General features: G+C 43.3%; 1 protein-coding gene and 1 non-coding gene across 6 annotated transcripts in view; one reads left to right on the top strand and one right to left on the bottom strand.

The window, feature by feature from the left end:
• SGCD (sarcoglycan delta) overlaps positions 1–19,050 on the bottom strand; it is a 925,354-nt gene that overhangs the window by 284,700 nt on the left and 621,604 nt on the right. The window lies entirely within an intron of this gene.
• On the top strand, positions 1,874–2,002 carry LOC119237351 (small nucleolar RNA SNORA3/SNORA45 family). The gene has a single exon (XR_005123288.1). It is a non-coding gene; the product is annotated as a small nucleolar RNA SNORA3/SNORA45 family (small nucleolar RNA).

Genomic DNA, 19,050 nt, shown 5'->3' with positions numbered 1-19,050 from the left:
ATGACCAGCATGCAGAGTGGGGCTGAAGGAGTTTATAGTGAAAAGATCTATAAAGTGTATGACTATAGTGAAATCAAGAATCTAGAGCTGGAATGCAAGAGGATATAACTAAGTCTCATTCCTGAAAAATTCTAGAAGATACCAAAGAGGGGTGCTAAATTGTTCACTGAGCATAAAAAAGTTTGAATGTATTTGATTTAAATCTCGAAGGGATAATTACCACTGCAGATTCCTGGAATACAATAATATTACTTGTAGTCAAGCCTTGTTGGACAGAAAGTTTCTTAAGGACAGGGTATGGCCTGATTCATGTGGTTTGGTGAATTTACCCACATCTCCAATGATCTATGTTGGTGCCAGGCAGATAGTAGAGGTTCACTGCATATTTACACATAGATGAAAACATTTCTTTACCTACAGCACTGCTTCTAGTTAATGGAGGAAGAAACAAATGCTAACCTGAGATCAGCAGAGTCTCCAAGGTCAAGAAGTTTGCAGACTTGGGCATCCCTGGTGGTACAAGGGGTTAAGACTCAAACTATGAGGCTGTCCACAGCCTCTGCAGCAGGAGTTCGATCCCCGACCAGGGAGATACCCGCATGGCACAGCAGACCTCTCCTGACTTGCCTGCTGCTCCCCTCATTTCAGTCAGTCTGCCTGTTCTACTCCCCACTCTGTCTCTGGTGACTTTTCTCACTGCCCCCCACACCTCTGGCCTATACCCCAGTTTTTGCATGCATAAATAAATAGATCTTTAAACAAACAAACAAAAAGAAGTTTGCAGACTTAGGTCAGGATGCGCATCCCAGCTGCCAGTGGGTGCTCTTCCTCACAGCCTCAGGCTTCTGCATCCTGGCAGTTAAGAAGCTTTAAGAGAGATGGCCTGGTAGAGGAACCCTGCATGCAAGAAATCCTGGAGGCTGGGTTATCAGTTCCTCATTGATCACTGAGAAACAAGCCCATTTCAGCCTAAACCCTTTGTCCTTTCTTTGTGCTTTATAGAATAGTTTTCTGTAGGGTCCCCTTGGAACCATCTGAAGTTGTCATTCTTTGTGTTGGTTTTCTTTTTTTATTATTATTTTTAGGCTCTGCTGAAATACATATTTGATTTAGGAGAAATAACAGGTTTGAAAGAAAGACATGGCAACACTCAAACATCTCAGGTGCCTGTTTGCAGACACGGGGTAGAGCTGCCTTGACAGGCCCAGTTTAGACCCTGAAGGCAGTCGATGTCTTTTGGCTACAAGCGAATCATAACCACTTTGAAGCGTGGATCACTGAGAGATGGTCCTTTCTTAGCCATCACCACAAAATGGCCCTTTGCCTTGTCAACACCTGGGAGGATCCACCCAGTGTCAGAGCGGGAAGAAGCTGGCATCTCTAGGAGATAGGACGGGAGCTGGCAGCTAATTGTCTTGCCAATTACACAGCTTAAAGACTCTCTCTAAGAAGCCCTGATAGAGAGAGACCACATTGATAGCTCTTTTGCACAAAAACCCAAACATTGTTGCCCCGGCATGTGGAGAAGAGGCAAAAACGTTTCTTTGTAAAGTAGAAATTGAAATTAGAATCTGCTTCAGCTGAGATGCATTTTTATGTAAATGGCCTAGAAATATCAGGCCAAACAGTTCACAGTCCTGTGAAATCCACACAAAATTAGTAACTTGCATTATATGGCACATTATAGAACATTCTTTGGATATTTTCAAAGCTCCTAATGGTATGGGTTTAGCATAAAAGCCCCACGAACAAATCTCATTCAGTACTTTGCTTTGCTCATGTTTCCCCTTCAAAATGACATCTCTCATATTTATGACATCTTGAACATTTTCAGTAAAGTCACCTATTAGGACTTTTAAAAATCTAACTCCTGCCCAAGATTAGAGTCACATCCTGACATACCTCTTCCTGGTGTACTAGAGTTCTCGAAGAGAATCTGCTGGTCTTGACTCACTGGCAAGAGCAATCAATGCCCCTGTTAGTGGCCAGGTCAGAAACATGACCTTCCCCTGGATGGAGAAGGTTGACAGGCTTATCCACAGAAGAGTTGATAACTCCTTTTTTTTTTTTTAAGCTTTATTTATTTATTTATACAAGCACTGGGTACAGTCAGAAGAGCAGGAGGGTGAGAGAATTTATCAGAGACAGAGCGGGAAACAGAACAGGCAGAGTGACGAAATACACTGCTGAGGGGAGCAGTGAGTAAGCGCAGCAAGAGAGGTCTGCGCGCCATGTGGGACCCTCACCCGGCAGCCAGGGACCTAACAGCGCTGCAGAGGCTGCAGGCAGCTTCGCAGCCCAGCGTCCAACTGCTGCGCCACAGGGGAGGCCCAGAGTTGATAACTCTTGTAACATAACCCTTTTGTCTGTTCTAGGGCTACTACAAAATTCTGGGGAAGGAAAAGCTTCCAAAGCAGCCTGTGATCATCAAGGCCAAATTCTTCAGTAGAAGAGCTGAGGAGGGGCCTCCCCCATGGCACAGTGGTTGAGCGCTGGGCTGCGAAGCTGCTCACAGCCTCTGCTGCACTGGTTCGATCCCGGCCGCTGGTGAGGGTCCCACATGGCATGACAGACCTCTCCTGCCGCGCCCGCTGCTCCCCTCAACAGTGTACTTCATGAGTCTGCCTGTTCTGCTCCCCGCTCTGGCTCTGGTGAATTCTCTCACCCTCCTTGTGACTGTACTCAGTGCTTGTATAAACAAATAAATCCAACAAAAAAAAGGAGAGTTGAGGAGAAGATTAAGGGTGTGGGAGGGGCCTGTGTCCTGATAGCTTGAAGCCACTTGGAGGAAGATTCATTAAATGCAGTGAGTGCTTTCTCAAAAACAAACAAACAAACAAAAAAACTAATTCCTTCCAAACCCTAGTGATGGGTCCAGCAATGCTCTGGACTCAAACTGAAGTGGGGTATAAAGAAAAAAAAAATGACAAAAAAACTTGAGTAAATATTTCTGCAACACTCTCACGGGAAGAGATTGAGAAAGCCAAAGCAAGCAACACCAGGGCCAAGAGACAGTCCCTCACATTAGGGAGGGGGAGAGGCTGAAGCAGAGGGTGGGACACAGCCATGGCACAGGAGCCCCATTATCTTAACAGAACTGAGAACCCTGCTGTCCACTGGGTCAGAGTTACCTTGGTTGAGGATAGTGATAAGGAGCCTAAGGAGCAGCGTGCAAGTTATTCTTGGAACACACTCACAGGTACACACACTCATCTTGGCAACTACCACTGAGGGACATGGAGGAACATGCTGTTTTGTAACCATGGACACAGGCCAAGGTCTTAGTCCAGACACATGTTTCAAAAGTGTTTCAGGAAATGATCAAAAACATGGATCAAGATAGACCTAGGTTTCCCCATGTCCACTACTAGAACCAGTAAGAATTGCCAATGACAACCACTAATTTCCAACTCCTGTGCTCTTTATCAACCAGCCAGGCACCAACCCTCCAGCACCTTGAACTTCTTGATTTCCAGCAACTAGAGGAACCACTTAATTGTATTCTTAGACTGATCCATGACAGCAGCCAGATGCCATTCTGAGGGGTCTATTCCTTTTCCACACACACTAGCAACCTGACCCTAAAAACAGAAATGATAGAGGTGTGGGCATGAAGATAAAGATGCAAAACCTAGCTCACCTGAGAACACCATTCCTGAACTTCCTTCCCTCTGCGGCTATGCTCCTGGGGACAGATGGCTGTCACTGGCTGTGTGGCAAAAGGGAGTTATATGGTCTGGGACCATGCAATTCATTAATGTCAACAAACTTGTCTTCTTTGGGCTCAGATAAATACATCTCTCACTATTTAAGGATCCAGTCACTGAGATGGTTACTTCCGTTTTTATCCAATCCCCAAGCAGAAGAGCCTCCACATGGAGCTAGGCACTCAGATGCCTATATAACTTCCTGATGGTCAGATCATGAATCAGAAATAAGTCTATTTTGGGGGCAGCTGGAAAAACAACAGAGACAGGCTTCTTACATGTAGTAATCTACTGAAGTAGGTGAATTAGGTGAATTCCATTCTGAAGCACCAACGTTGCCATTAACTCAGGAGCCATTTGGGAACGCAGGGCCAAGACAAAGGAAGGTCTCGTTCTGAATGGGACAGAGTGGTAACACAGATGGAAATGCCACATGCACACAGTCCAACAGGGTACTCCAGGGAACGGTCTCCTCCAGGTGGGGCTCCAGGGAAAGCTGGATATAACCTACCTATACTATCGACTACAAGAGATCTTAGGTTGGAGATAATCACATGTGCTTTGTTTTTGGATGTCCACATTTAACTACTTTTCATTTGGGGATATCCCTCATTTATGAGTGGGGGTAAGGTTTTTGTTCCCTCCAAAAGATATAAGGGCAAATCTTTGTCAGTTTAAATGACTGAATGGCTGCAGGTGATGCTGGTGCAGGGGGCGTGTCCTCCCCCACAGTGATGCTCAGGGGGACTTTGCACTCTAAGGCTGTTGGAGTCACCTAGGATTCTGTCCTGTCACCAAACCAGGTCTTCCTTCCCTCATGGATCTGTGATCCCTGATATCCTTCTGATCAGTATCACAGTCAATTTATGATTTTTGCAACTGCAGATATCTTAACGGGTGATGAAGCTGGAACTCTAAAGAACATTTCCTCTGAAAGCACAGTCACAGCCATCACTTCGCTGAGCTCTGAGATGATATCAGAAGATGACATTGGCCAGCGACAATCAATAAAATCTAACATGAGTCTTCTTTCATTTTTGATACTCAGTTTATCCATCTGAAAACCTGGGTATAATGTTTAGGCTGGATGATTACTCAGTCTATGAGTATACAATCTTGTTTGACCCTCACACCTGTCTTTTATGTTGACAAGTGAAAGGACAGAATTCCCCAAGCCTCTCTTGAATGGGTCCACCAATTCCAAGCTCCTCAGAGGGCATAGATTGGAAAAATTTCTAATGCCTGTGGACTAACTGTGACAAAGGATTAGGCAAGAAAGCATATTATGTAATTGACAACTGAGCTCTAGACCAATAATAGTTGAATTTCTAACCACGCACTACTATTGTGCTCCCATTCGCATGCTAAAACTCCCATGCCCCATGTGATTGTACTAGAAATAGGGTATTTAAGGAGGTGATTGAAGTGAGATGAAGCTATAATGTGCAGACTTGAGCCAAGAGAGATGGTGACCTTATAAGAAACGGGAAGAAAGATCCAATCTCCCTGTTCCCTAGCCCCTATCCTTTCACATGAGGACGCAGTGAGAAGGTTGCCTACCGCAAGCCAGAAAGAGAGTCCTCCCCCCACCCCAAATCCTGCTGAACCTAGATCTTGGACTCCCTGTCTCCAAAATAGGAGAGAATGCATCTGGTAATATTTTGTAATGGCAGCCCAAGCAGACTAAGACAATATTCTCCAAAAGTGCTTGCAAATAGTAAGCAAACTTGAACTAGTTCATTTGTTTTCCCCATTTCCATGTGAGTTATTCTTGTCATCATTATCCCAAAATATTTGTATATTGTTTTGTATTTTCAAATGCTCACAGTCATTATTAATCACTAGCATATGGTCCTGGACTAGGGTGCTTGGGACTTTATCTCCAAAAGTCAAACAGGGATGGGAATAAACAGGAGGCATTTTGAACAATGGTAAGAAGAGAGAAATGGAGAACATTCCTTGGGGAATGAGTTGAAGTAATTCAATAGAAACATTTGAACATTACTGCATTATCAATGGGCAATGTGTTGTGCAAACAGTTTTCTCAAATAGTTTTCTGCTTAAAATGAGTTTTTAAAAAAACATAGTTCTCTCCTGCCCTTTCTTCTATTTCCTGCCACTATGAAATCATTTTCCAAGCAAAGAAAATCTAAGAACATGTTATGAAACTGAAACTGCTTTTGACTTACAGCCAAAACCATGCATTCTTCCAACTCACTGGTAATGTAATGTAGAAACAATGACCACAATCAGGAGCTGTTCCTCACTCATTTCAATGACTCTGATTTTACCAGGACATAAACACCTTGCTGAGAATGTTGGGATGTCATTCATGCACTCAAAGACTGCAGATGACATTGTAAATTTGCTAAAAATGTTCGGAAGGCAACTAGACAAGAAGGAGTCTTGTCAAGGATTCTTGTCGGGATCATCCTGAGGGTGTGAACTTCTGTAAACAGTTTTCTTTTTTTTTTTAGATTTATTTATTTATGCATACAAGAGCTGGGGTACAGGCCAGCGAAGTGAGGGGTGACAGGATTCACCAGTCAGAGTGGGGGACAGAACAGGCAGATTGACCAAAGTACACTACTGAGGGTAGTAGCGAGCAAGATAGGAGAGGTCTGCTGTACCGTGTGGGTTGCTTCCTGGCCAGCAGGGGATCGAACTCCTTCCACAGAGGCTGCGGATTGCTTCATAGTGTGGTGCTTAGCCCCTTGCACCTCTGGGGGGCCCTATGTAAACAGTTATGAGATCAGCAGGGCAAGGGAGACCAGAGAGTGAAACAGCCTGCCTAAGATCACGCAGTAGGCTAGAAACTCTTATGTTCTCAGCACATGGCCCAGAACTGGTAATATTGCAGGATGCTCCTTTAAATGCTTGTGGATAAACAAAAAAACCAGTTCATATGCTAGAGCACTTTATCTCCCCTCTATAGGGAGGCTCAAGGGAAGAAAAATATACATGCCTAATGATATTTATTAAGGAATTCATTAAAATCATGAATAGACAATAAAATAACTATAATTTCTCTAAAATATGGAAATGGTTTGATTCTTTTTTCCTAGTAACCTGATGAACAATGAGACCCCTATTCACTAAATATATATTTGCCAACCCACAATTCTGTATTTGAAAATATAAAGCCTATTTTCACTGAATGTTTTAAATGGACTTTTTTCTAATTGGGAGTAAATTAGAAATCATAGTTTTGCATTTAACTGCTTTTGAAATCCACTGGAATGTTGGTTTCCAGAGATGTTACTAGGTGGGAGGGATGTCTTGCTTGGAATTCTGGACTCAAACAGAAGGAGTGTCCTCTAATGCAAGTTTTTTGTCTATTTCCACCATACCCCTTTTACATGCTTCATTAATTAATTTTCTTGAAATTTAAAAATTCAGCCCATAAAAATAATTTAAAATGCCCATCAATAAAGTACCCACGAGCCAAGTTTCTGCTTTCATTTTCATTAAAATAAGGTCTGAGCTGGGCTCTACATTCCTTTTCATACATTCTATCAACAGAACTTGGATGATGAATCCCCCATGTGAATTATGTCCATTCATTTCACCTCCTGACAACTCAAGGATTTGAACCATACAGTGTACTGAGTCTGGTTGACAGTTGAATCATGAAGTTGGAGAACCTCAGATCATGAGACCTGGCCTAAGTCAATTTAGACACTGACCCTATGCTCAAATCACCCCCAATCCCAACTCCATCTCCTGGCAAAAGAGACAACCAGAAAAAAAAAATAAATAAAAACAACAACAACAACAAAAACACCTTTGGGCAACTTGCCATCTACTTTCAGTTGTGTTTATGAATGCCATATGGCAGAAAAATGTAAGTGTCCCTTCTCACCTAAGTCAAAACCACACTAATGGTCAACACCCCAATGATACAAAATTTAGATTTCTGAGAAATAGCAGACCAGCTACATGCTATTCAAAAATCTGCACATCCTAAGGATGCACACCAAGGTTTGCCTTCTGGAATATAAGGTCAAAGTGTAGCCAAAGTTACCCCTTCACTTCATGTTCACATGCTTTTCAAGACTAAGGACTTGCTTCTGACCGAGCTCTTATATAAAACTCATAAGGCTGATTCTATACTTCTGGTTATTGCCTCCAAAGAATAAAATACCATTAATTGTTCTAAAAGCACAGTAAAAATGTAGTGTAATATGTCTTATTTGAATGAAGCCAGCCAGAATTAATATGAAGATTTAACTTTTTCCTCAAAATGCAACTGTTGGCATTGTCTTTGCTGATTCTAAAAGTAATCGTTACTTATTATAACTAGTAATAAATTTTATTACTAGTATAACATTCTATTGCTCCTTCCCCACACTATAATCAACACTGAACAACTTTCTATACCTCCTGACAAATATTTAATGTTTGCTTAATAAAAAGTTATCCACACTCTACATAGTTTATAACTAGCCTATGGGTCCAGTGCCTGCTTTTGCAAGCAGTGGTTTTACTGGAACACAGATATACTCATTTGTTTACAGATTGTCTATGCCTACTTTCACAAGAAAACAGCAGAGGCAAGGAATCATAATAGAGACCATATGGCTTGTAAAGTCTAAAACATTTACTATCTCATTCTTCACTGAAAGAATCTAGCAAGCCCCCACTCCCCCAACCCCACCCTAAACACAAACCACAGGCTTTAACTTCCTGTCCATGTGAGGGCAAGGATAACCCTTTATAATGATTTTATCTGATCTAATCATTCTCATGGAAGGATATATCTTACTGAATTTTATAGAATTTTAATTCTTGAACTGGTACCCTATTGATGGACATTTCAAATTATTTCCATGGGCTGAATTTTTAAATTTCAAGAAACAAGTAATGAAGCATGTAAAAGGGGTGTGGCGGAAATCGACAAGACATTTGCTTTAGAGGACACTCACAAAATATTTGTGGAACCACTGGATAATGAGTTTTCCCTGGAGTGTTTGTGGAGAGTTTGATATTGAATATTACTTGAAGTATTTTAAATATTATACTAGAAATCCTGGGAGCAGAGGAGGGGATTTCCAGGATATCATGTTATACTCTTACTGAGGAAATGGTCCAAAAAGCATAGTTTGATATGAGCCTTTCTGAAAGCTCAGAAATTGCACATTAGCTAAATTCAAACGAATCACTTTTATCTGCGAGGTAGCCCATTTCAGGGGAAAGAGGCCATGCAACTCCCATCTCTGAAACCCAAGCTCATGCATCCTGCTCTAAGTTCAAGCTCATTGCTAAGGTGCTTGCTTTTATTAAAAAGACTTCTATTTTCTAATTCAACCAGATACTTGATGTCTTTAATTGGTGATTTTAGTCCATTTACATTTACAGTGATTATTGATACCTGAACATCTGTTACTGGCACTTTTGTGGTTCTATCTAATTCCTTGTTCAGCTCATTATATATGTTTCTTTCTTTGTTTTCCTTTCCCTAATTTTCTAACCTCCAGTTTAGAAGATTTAGTCATAAGTAAGTCATTTTGATGGGCCTCCCCGGTGGTGCAGCAGTTAAGCGCTGGGTTGCGAAGCTGCCTGCAGCCTCTGCAGTGCCGGTTCGATCCCTGGCCACCAGGCGAGGGTCCCAATGGTGCACAGACCTCTCCTGCCACCCGCTGCTCCCCTCAGCAGTGTACTTCGTCAGTCTGCCTGCTCTGCTCTCCCTTCTGGCTCTGGTGAATTCTCTCACCCTCCTGCACTTTTGACTGTACCCTAGTGCTTGTATAAATAAATAAATAAATCTTTTTTTTAAAAAAAAAAGTCATTTTGAAAATCTAGGCCAGCAAGACAAAGATTGTTTTACATGGTGTGAAGGCTCAAGAACTAGGTAAGTGCTAGTGATGTCATTGAGCAGGGGCTATAAGAAGTTCAAGGTTTCAACTAAGAGAGATGACACTCAGCCTCCACCCCACTGAGGATGCTCTGTCTGCCTGGGCTTAAAGGGTGAAATGCCTCCTTGGTGTTAAGAATGTGTTAGGTTTGGTCTCTGTGCTGTGTTCCTATTCAAAGCCAAGTCACAGAGTCACAGATGGTTAGACGACTCCTCCTCATCTCTGAGGTCTTGGCTTAAATGTCATTCCTTCCAAGAAGGCTTCCTAGATCACACAATTCAAATAAAGTCTACCTCTGACCCTTCTCCATCTCAGCATCTTCTGGCTTTAGTTATAGCATGTAACACAATGTGCAGTCATTTTATTTTTTCACCCACATTATTGTGCAGTGAACTCCATGAGAGCAAGAACCAAACCTGTCTTGCTCACATGAGCATGACTGGCACCAGCTGGCACCTTATATGTGATTAATAAATATCTTTTACCCTAAAGAATGAGTCAATACTATGAAATGGGACTTCACTGTACAGATACTGAGTCCCCAGCTCTGCAGTGAGATTGCCCACATTTGAAAACTGGCACTTGTTTATTACCTAAGATCTTGGTCCAAAGTAACATCATTTCTCTGTCTCCTTTTCTTCGCTACCAAAAGGAATATTAATACAAGCATCTAATCCATGGGATCCTTTGAAGTTCAAGTTAAATCATAAGTCACAAATATCCTCAAGAATAGCTTCAAAATCCATTGATCCTCATACATACAGTCCTGAGTACAAGCTGTATTTCCAAGCTATGGAAATGACCCAAGTACCCAAAGACAGAAGAGTGGATTAAGAAGCCGTGGTCTGTATATACAATGGGATACTACACATCTATAAAAAGATGAAATCTTGCCATATATGACAACATGGATAGAACTTGTGAAATGAGTCAGAAGGAGGAAAACAAATATCAGGTGATTTCACTCATATGTAGAATATAAAGAAACAAAACAAATGCTAGAAATCTGACTGCAAAATTCAGGCTACCAGAGGCTGGAGGGTGGGGTCCCAATGGACTGTGGTGGAGGATTATAGGTGCCTTGGGTGTGGGTGTGGTGTGATAACATACATTTGTAGAGTTATGACCCTATATCCCCAAAACATACAGTTTTATAATCAAAAGGATCTCAGTGAATATAATTAAAAATAAAATAGAGAAAAAATATATCGATCTTTAGTTGCTATTTCCTTTACTATGTTGTTTTTCAATTTATAAACATTGGTAGAAAACAGACAGCTGCTATGTTGTTTGTATTTGCATAGAACTACAGTTTCTAAAGGCACATGTATACACCAAAACTAATTTCATACTTAAGAAATTTCCTGTAAAGTTTGGTCAACTGAGGGTGACTTTAATCATCCTGACTGTAGATGATGAGGACATTGAAGTCTCCCACACTTGTATGTCTCTCCCGGGTAGGATGTGGTCAAAGTGGGGGCACCCTGATCCTGGCCCAGCCCCACTGTTCAGCATTTCATCTCCCGGACTTCAAAGGGCCCGTAGAAAACACAGAGGTGGAACAGGCATTCCATCAAGGTGCACCGTGAGTGCAAGAGTAAAAAATATTAGCTAAATTCCAGACTGCCTTATTGAATTCTCCTCTTTAGGGAACATAAAAATTGATCAGTTCTTGAAAATTCAAAGTAAAGGGAGAAAGGTAATTTTCAGACTTTGCTTTCTGGCTGTCAGGTAGGAAATAACAACCACAGCCCTAACTCAGGGGTGTATTTTATCAACTTTTCCTCCTGTTAAGCAAGAATAGCAAAGTAATCAACTTTAAAAAATGATTTTACAACAGGTCCGAATATGCGTGAGAAGTTATTTGCAAAGTTTTTGGCATACGCATCAATAATTTCCAGAGTGTTCTCTCTGGGAGGCATCTAATGCCTCTGGATCTGGGGAACACGAGTTTTCAATATCTTTTCTGGGCGAGCAGCCATGCTAGGGGCTTTTGCCCGGCTGTCTAATGTTACAACAGCCATGGTAGGCAGATATTGTGACTTCCCTTCATGGGCTGGAACCACAGATTCTGAGAGCTCAAAGGACTTGCCAGTGGTCTCCAAGCACCCAGCAGGGCAGCATAACCTAAGCCCTGGTGTGCCTAGATCCCTGGCACCTTGGTGAATACCAGGTACACAGCCAAGCCATCCATGCTTAATCTCAGCATGCTGTGGAAAGTTAACCTGGGCTGGAAGCTGACAACATTCAGCTAATTTCTACCTCCTGGGCTCTAGCCTGGAGGGCCTCTCTTTCCATTTTTGCACTTGGCAAGGAGAGTAAGGAAGGAAAAGGTTCATGAGCTAATTTCCATAAAACAGAGAAACCTCTTGGAGAAGAAGTTTCTGTGTAGGGTCAAGAACTAAATAAATGGTGTGATCTAAGGGTGGGATGACACCTAAGTTGAAGATTCCATGAAAATCAACCAAGAAATTCAGCAAGAGTAGTTTACTGAGCATTTCTTGTATGACAAGCTCAGCATCCATATCAGCATTACCAAACACTGGTAGAAAAAAAAAAAAAGTCATCAAGAAAATACATACACACAAAATTCTATTTAAAAGTACTGGCACACACTACAAGTTCATTTGTTAGTAGGGTTTATACACCACATGAGACAGTGTGCCAATCACAGGCTGGCATAGTCAGGTCTAGATCAACAACGCAATTCCTTTTAAGTTTTCATTTTGTAAAGTTGGAATTGATGTGATCTTGGAAGAACAAGAGAGTTGGGAACAAGGGAGGGAATGGGGACTGGGATTCCAGAAAGGAACAGCTGGGAAACAGGCCTCTTTCATAGGCCAAGCAGCTCCTGTCCCAAGGGAGCAAGACCCATGGGCAGCAAGGCAGAGGTTGAGGTAGAACCTAGAAGAGCTTGCCTGTCATCGAATCTTTCAGGAGTCCTCACTTTGGTTAAAGAGAACAGGGTATCAATTACTGGGTGAGAACCCTACCAGGCACTATGGTAGGAGTTCGATACTTTTAATTTCCACACCAGTCCTGCAGGGGACCTATTTCGATCCTTAAGTTGAGGCCACTGAATCTCATAGAGAGTCAGAAGTCAGACTACAATTCCCAGGCTTGTCGCAGATGGATTCAAGGGAGGTCAGTCAACTCCAAAGTTTACATACTCCTTGTGGTGTCTACTTCACAACTGCACAATAGCCAATGGATCTCATATTGGTGCAGGAGGTCTAGGGGAAAGGAGGAGGGAGAAGCATAATAGGATTCATATTAGATGACTCCTCTGTTCCAATAGAAACAACCATGATGGGGCCTCTCTGATGGTGCAAGGGGTTAAGCACAGCACTGTGAGACCATCTGCAGCCTCTGCAGCACGAGTTCGATCCCCGGCCAGCCAGGGAGCAACCCACATGGTGCAGCAGACCTCTCCTAACTCGCCTGCTGCTCCCCTCAGCAGTGTATTTCAGTCAGTCTGCCTGTTCTATTCCTCACTCAGTCTCTGCTGAATCCTCTCACTCCCCACACCCTCTGGCCTATACCCCCATTCTTGTATGGATAAAAAAATAAATCTTAAAAAAAAAAAAAATCAGGACATGGGAGAAGCAAGAGTAGGCGATAGCTAATATGTCCTACATCTAAAGGTAAGTCTCACTTACTTTGTTTAATCTTCACAAAAACTCCTGGGTATAGAACTATTGCTATTGTTAATACAGATGAGGAAACAAAAGCTTAAGCAAGGGAAGTTATTTGCCAAAGGCCACAAAGATATTAAGAAGCTGAGCTTACTGACAACACGGCTCATCTGTGTGCAGGACACCGGAGGAGGTAGAGAGGAAGGGGCTCAGGTGGGCCTGGGACTAGCTGGGGCTGAGCAAGTAAAAGCACTGGATGAATCCGCATTTATGTGATGGTCTGAAGCTTAGGAGACCAGAAGTAACGTGTTATCATTAATAAACATAGGGTGAGGCTTTCCAGTGGACAGAACACAGAGGAAAACACTCAGAGTTGTTTCAAAATAGTTATACTAACCAGTGCAGTGTAAAACAGTACAGGACTTCAGGGAGTAGCAAAATGAACAAATATAATTGGACTTGATATAGGTCACTGGTGACCTTCACAAGAACAATTTCAAGTGAAAGAGGAAGGAAGAATGGGGTTGCACTTAATAAAGGGGTGACGAGGCAGCAGAGCCAGAGCATCAGGCTGCTTTCATAAAATAGCCAAAGCACAAAGATCAAATGAGATTGCTTTAAGACACAGAGTCAAAGAAAGTCCTTCTAAAGGATGAAAGAATCTCACGCATCTTTTTAGGTGTATCCATTATAATGCTGTTTAGGTCTCCCTTCCTGCTTCTCAGAGAACACAAGCTTTATTCACGGAAACGAAGTGTAGCAGCAGCAGAGACTGGAGTGAGGGCTACAGAGCCCACCTGATCTTCCCTGTAGTGTGAAAACTGAGAAGCAGGGAAGTGCAGGTCCATCCTAAAATTGCCCTTTTTAAGCAGAGACCCTACAGGTCCCCATTTGCAAGCTGTACTGGTCCCTAGACATGGAGATCTTGACCTTGGACATGTAGGGTATTGCTGCCTTCAGGACAAGAGAGGGACTGCGGACCGGACTGGAAGGTGCTGTGAGAAGGCAGCAAGAATGAGGCACAGAGGAAGGAAGACAGGAAGAGGACACTGGCTCAGGACCAGGGGAGCAGAGGATGACAGCCAATGTGATGCCTGCCCAGGATCACCTCAACTGACATATTAAGGGAGCCTCTAAATATTACTGGCAGCACCTTCCCTGAGGCGGGCATTCACAGTCCCCAAATCAAAGGCTCACCATCATTGTTACGGCAATTTTTCAGAGAAACCACAGGTACTCAGAGAGACGGAGAGAGAGAGGTTTATTAGTTACACTGGTGGGCTCACTGGGATAGCTCCCAAAAGACTGAGCCCCAATAACAGGTTTTATGGTTTGTATACAGAAACTTTCTATGCTTGAGCGACAACTGGCAGTGTGGGATAATGAGGTAGCTTTGCCAGTTTGATTTTATCAGGAACCTTTTAGAACACCAGAAGGGTGTCTGTCATGATGGCCATGACCATTATTGTAGGCAAGTTAAGTTGTTCAGCAGCCTTAGTAACTTTCTGCTTCAACATCATCCTCTGCTTCAAGGAAAAGGTCTTTCTCCTCCACATGTGCTGGATAAGCTGCCCTAAGGCAGGATGGTTTTGTTTTTTTTTTTAATTTTATTTTATTTTATTTTTTTTTAATTTTTTTATTTTTATATTCCCCAAACAATTGCAACCCCTTTATTTTGACCCCAATCCCTCCCCCCGCCCCCCTCCCCTCATAAAGTGTCTCTGGTTCATAGTTGTTTGTTGATTATGATTTTCACTTTCTTATAGATATTCATTTTTGAGCTGTGGGTATGGAACATGTTAAAATCCGTCCTGCCATCCTCCATGATGGCAATCAGCCAGCTTGGCCCAGTGTTATTAAATAAGCAAAATTAAACATTGATGATACTATAAAAACCGTATGACTGAGAATGAAACAGATTGGCCGCTTTCCTCCTCCTATGGCCCCACATGTATGGCCATGCTCCGCCATTCCACGAAGCTCGGCTCAAGTCCAGGTCCTCCACACGAGCCATTACTGGCCTCATTGTGGACCATGTAATTCCGAAAAGAAGTTTGCTCAGATGCTTGTTTCCTTACATTCCTGATTTTTTTCTTTTTTTTTTTTTTAAAGATTTTTTTTTATTTATTTATACAAGCACTGGGTACAGTCAGACGCACGGGAGGGTGAGAGAATTCACCAGAGCCAGAGTGGGGAACAGAACAGGCAGACTGACGAAGTACACTGCTGAGGGGAGCAGCGGGCGCTGCAGGAGAGGTCTGTCGTGCCATGTGGGACAGAACCAGCACTGCAGAGGCTGCGGGCAGCTTTGCAGCCCAGCGCTCAACCGCTGCGTCACCAGGGAGGCCTAAGCCCTGTTTTCTTTTGCTCTTTTTCATTGCTCATTTATGAAGCATAAGTGAATCCAACATTTTATGAAGGGCCAGGGATATGTATCAAGACAAAAAGAACATGATTTCTACTTCACAGAGACTCACAGACCCATAAGGGAGGCCGAAAGAGGGGGAGGTTGGAATGGAGCACCCCTAGAGGTGCTGGCAGTGATTGGTGGGGGTGGGGTGGCAGCAGCTGCATTTCATGCAATTAAGAGAAGGGTCTTGACATGATAAGCATGAGCTTTGGATTAAACCACTCCTGTATAAAGGCCCTCTTTATATGTCAATTGGAGTGATAAAATCACCTGAAAGACCATCACCCACTTCTTAACCCTTTCATCTTTTTTTATCCCAGTCTTAAGTCCTGGCTTTGGAGCTATAAAAACTTGGGCAGTTAACTTAACCTTCTTAAACCTTGGCTTCATCCTCTATAAAAACAGGGATAAGGACCACCTCATTGGACTGCTGTGAGCTTTATGTGAGGTATTGTGAAAAATTTCTTTGCCCAGGGAAAGTGTTCAGTGAAGATCTGTAAGGGGCTCACCCTCTGGGAGGTATGCAAGGCTGTAGGGAGGGGTGCTGGGCACCATGAATAAAAGTGGGAATCACCAGAGGGATGATGGATGGGGGAGACACTGTAGGGAAGTTCACCCCAGAATAACAGAGAGTATCCTTGAGGGGAGGAAGAGGCAGCCTGTGAGGTGCAGAATGGGAAGCTGCAGATAGCAGCAGGGGTGAGGATGGGAGGGGCCGAGAGACAGGTGTAGAGTGTGAGAAGGCATTAAAGGGTGACTGAATGATATGAATGATAATCAGATGTCTCCAAGAAAGACACACTCACTGGCAACCCCCCTCCCCCATCTTTAAGATCACTGACTCTCGGGTGATCTCTTGCCGAACACAGAATTCCTAACAAGTCAACCATGGACTGAACATGTTACGCTCATTCAATCTGTAAAGCCACAGACCAGTGATGCTCAAATGATTTCTCTTTTGGAAACAGAGATTTGGGTCTAGAGGTCTTTTTCATTTCCTTTAGCAAAGATAGGGACACATACAGCAGGTTATATCTGAACACAAGAGTGGATAAGGAATCAAAAGGTACACTGAACAACCATATCGGATTGGGGGTTCTGGTTCTTATAAAGCCAAGTCATTCAAAAGGTGTGGGGCAGCATGGTGTGTGGACACTTGGCCCAACTCATTAGTGGGGCACACACACACACACAGGGGTACTCTGGAGAGACTGGAAGCAACATACTTAATATTATGTGCACTTAATTTTGAGTATTCTAGGAAAATGAGAGATGGTAGTAAATCTTACACCCTTCTTTTCTAGGTGCCCTTCCATCTTCTCTCCAAAGATAAGGAAGAAAAAAATCCAGAGGCTACAAATTTAGGTGCAAGAACTGTGGATGATCAGCCAGGATGAGTTCATTCCCTATAAAGCAGTAAGGGGTTCCTCTGGGGACCACCACTGTAGATGTGGCCCAAAGACAGCACAGCAGCAGCAAGTCCAAGCCCTTTGCATTCCAGAAAACATCCAACAGAGGGTCTTGCAAACATCCGTTGTTCCATTATTAGGATTCCCCACCACCCACTGTGGAGGGATGTCATTACTTTTTATCAGTGAGTCAGAACATACAGCAAATTATGAAGCTTAAATGAGCTGCCTGGGGTGGCCACACACCACCACCAAAGTTGAGATTGGGACTCCCAGGACATGTGTCCAGTGCTTTGCTCTCCCTAAACTGAGCTTGGGCTCATGAGAACCAGCGGCTCCTCTTCTGGACATGGCGGCAGGATTATGGGACCTTGCACCAGTAATGGAGGCACTGTGAGTTGGGGGGGATGAGTCAGTGGTCACCTGCCCCTGGTCCTGAACACTCTTGTCTGGATTTCACACTTTGAGAGCAGGCAGGCAGGGCAGAGAGGCACTTCCTCAGCAGGCACCATGGATGGAAGATGAGCAGGAGAAATGTGGTTGGGGCTGAGGATTTCCTAAACAATTAATACAGAACTATCAGATGATCCAGCCAGTTCACTGGGAGGAGAGAGGCTTATACGCAAAAGAATGGAAAGCAGGCCATTTGTGCACAAATGTTCCTAACAACATTGTGGGCAATAGTCAAAAGGTAGAGGGTCCCTGGGTAGGTCTAGTGTCCACGGATGGGTGGACAGATTGACAAGATGTGATCTATGCACCCATATGACTAGCATTCAGCCTTCAAAAGGAAGAGAATTCTCACATGGCCTACAACACGGATGCACCTTGAAGACATTACGCCAAATGAGATAAGCCCATATCGAAGAGACAGAGCTGTTTTATTTCACCTATATAAGGTTCCAAGAGAAGCCAAATCTGCAGAGACAAAGCAGAAGGCAGTGGCCAGGGCTGGAGGGAGGAGCTGCCATTGAGCAGGAACAGTTTCAGTGTGAGCTGGTGAGGCAGCTCTGGAGATAGATGGTGATGCATAAGTGTGAATATGAATCTACTTTGTGCCACTGAAACGTACACTTGGAAATGGTTACAAAGGTCAATTTTAGGTCTTGACCAACTCATTCCTCCTTGGACCCACATTAGGCAGGAGACCTGTGAAGGCAGGGGGCATGTGTTGTCTTACTATGCTGTTGAGGGTGCCTGGCACAGGGCCTGGCATATAGTAAGTTGTATAAAAATGTTTAAGTCAGTGAACCAATGCTGAGCCACTCAGTGCAGTGACAATGGCTTCCTCATTCACTATGCCTTGCTTTTTTTTTTATATATATAAATATTTATTTATTTATGCTTAGAAGAGCTGGGGTACAGGCCAGAGATGTGAGGGGTGAGAGGATTCACCAGAGACAGAGTAGGGGCAGAACAGGCAGACTGACTGAAATACACTGCTGAGGGGAGCAGCGGCTCAGACAGGAAAGGTCTACTGCGCCATGTGGGTTTCTCTCTGGCTGGCCAGGGATCAAACTCGTGCTGCAGAGGCTGCAGATTGCTTCATAGTGTGGTGCTTAACCCCTTGCACAACCAGGGAGGCCTTAGGCCTTGCTCTTTGACAACCAATCATGTCTCTTAGCAATATCTATTCACAGATTGTCCTCTCTTGATGAGGCAGGTCTCTGTATAGCTGGGTTACTAAAAGCCGATCCCAGCTTCCCGCCACTTGGTCCTACTGACCAACGAAAGAATGATATGGAGTGGACAGGTGCTACATTACTGAATGAATACAGAATATGTCATTTGGACTCAGAAGAACTTCACACAAGGTATACAGCAGAGCATGTTATTATTCAAGAATCTGAGAAGATGCCATAGGCTCTAGTACTGCTGGCCATCAGCATCAAGCTGGGAGCTTGTCAAAAATCCATTTTCTCAGGTATCACCCTCTGTTATACGACATAATATATCTAGGATGGGTCCTGGGAATCTGAATTTTTGTTTATTTACCTAAGCTGCTGAAGAAAGGTATGTGAAACCTCTAGTCGA

Source organism: Talpa occidentalis, unplaced genomic scaffold, assembly GCF_014898055.3.
Source record: "Talpa occidentalis isolate TD23 unplaced genomic scaffold, MPIMG_talOcc4v2.1 talOcc4.9, whole genome shotgun sequence".
NCBI lineage: Eukaryota > Metazoa > Chordata > Mammalia > Eulipotyphla > Talpidae > Talpa > Talpa occidentalis.
The sequence above is the reverse complement of the archived record's forward strand: the minus strand, read 5'-3'. Positions and strand labels throughout refer to the sequence as shown.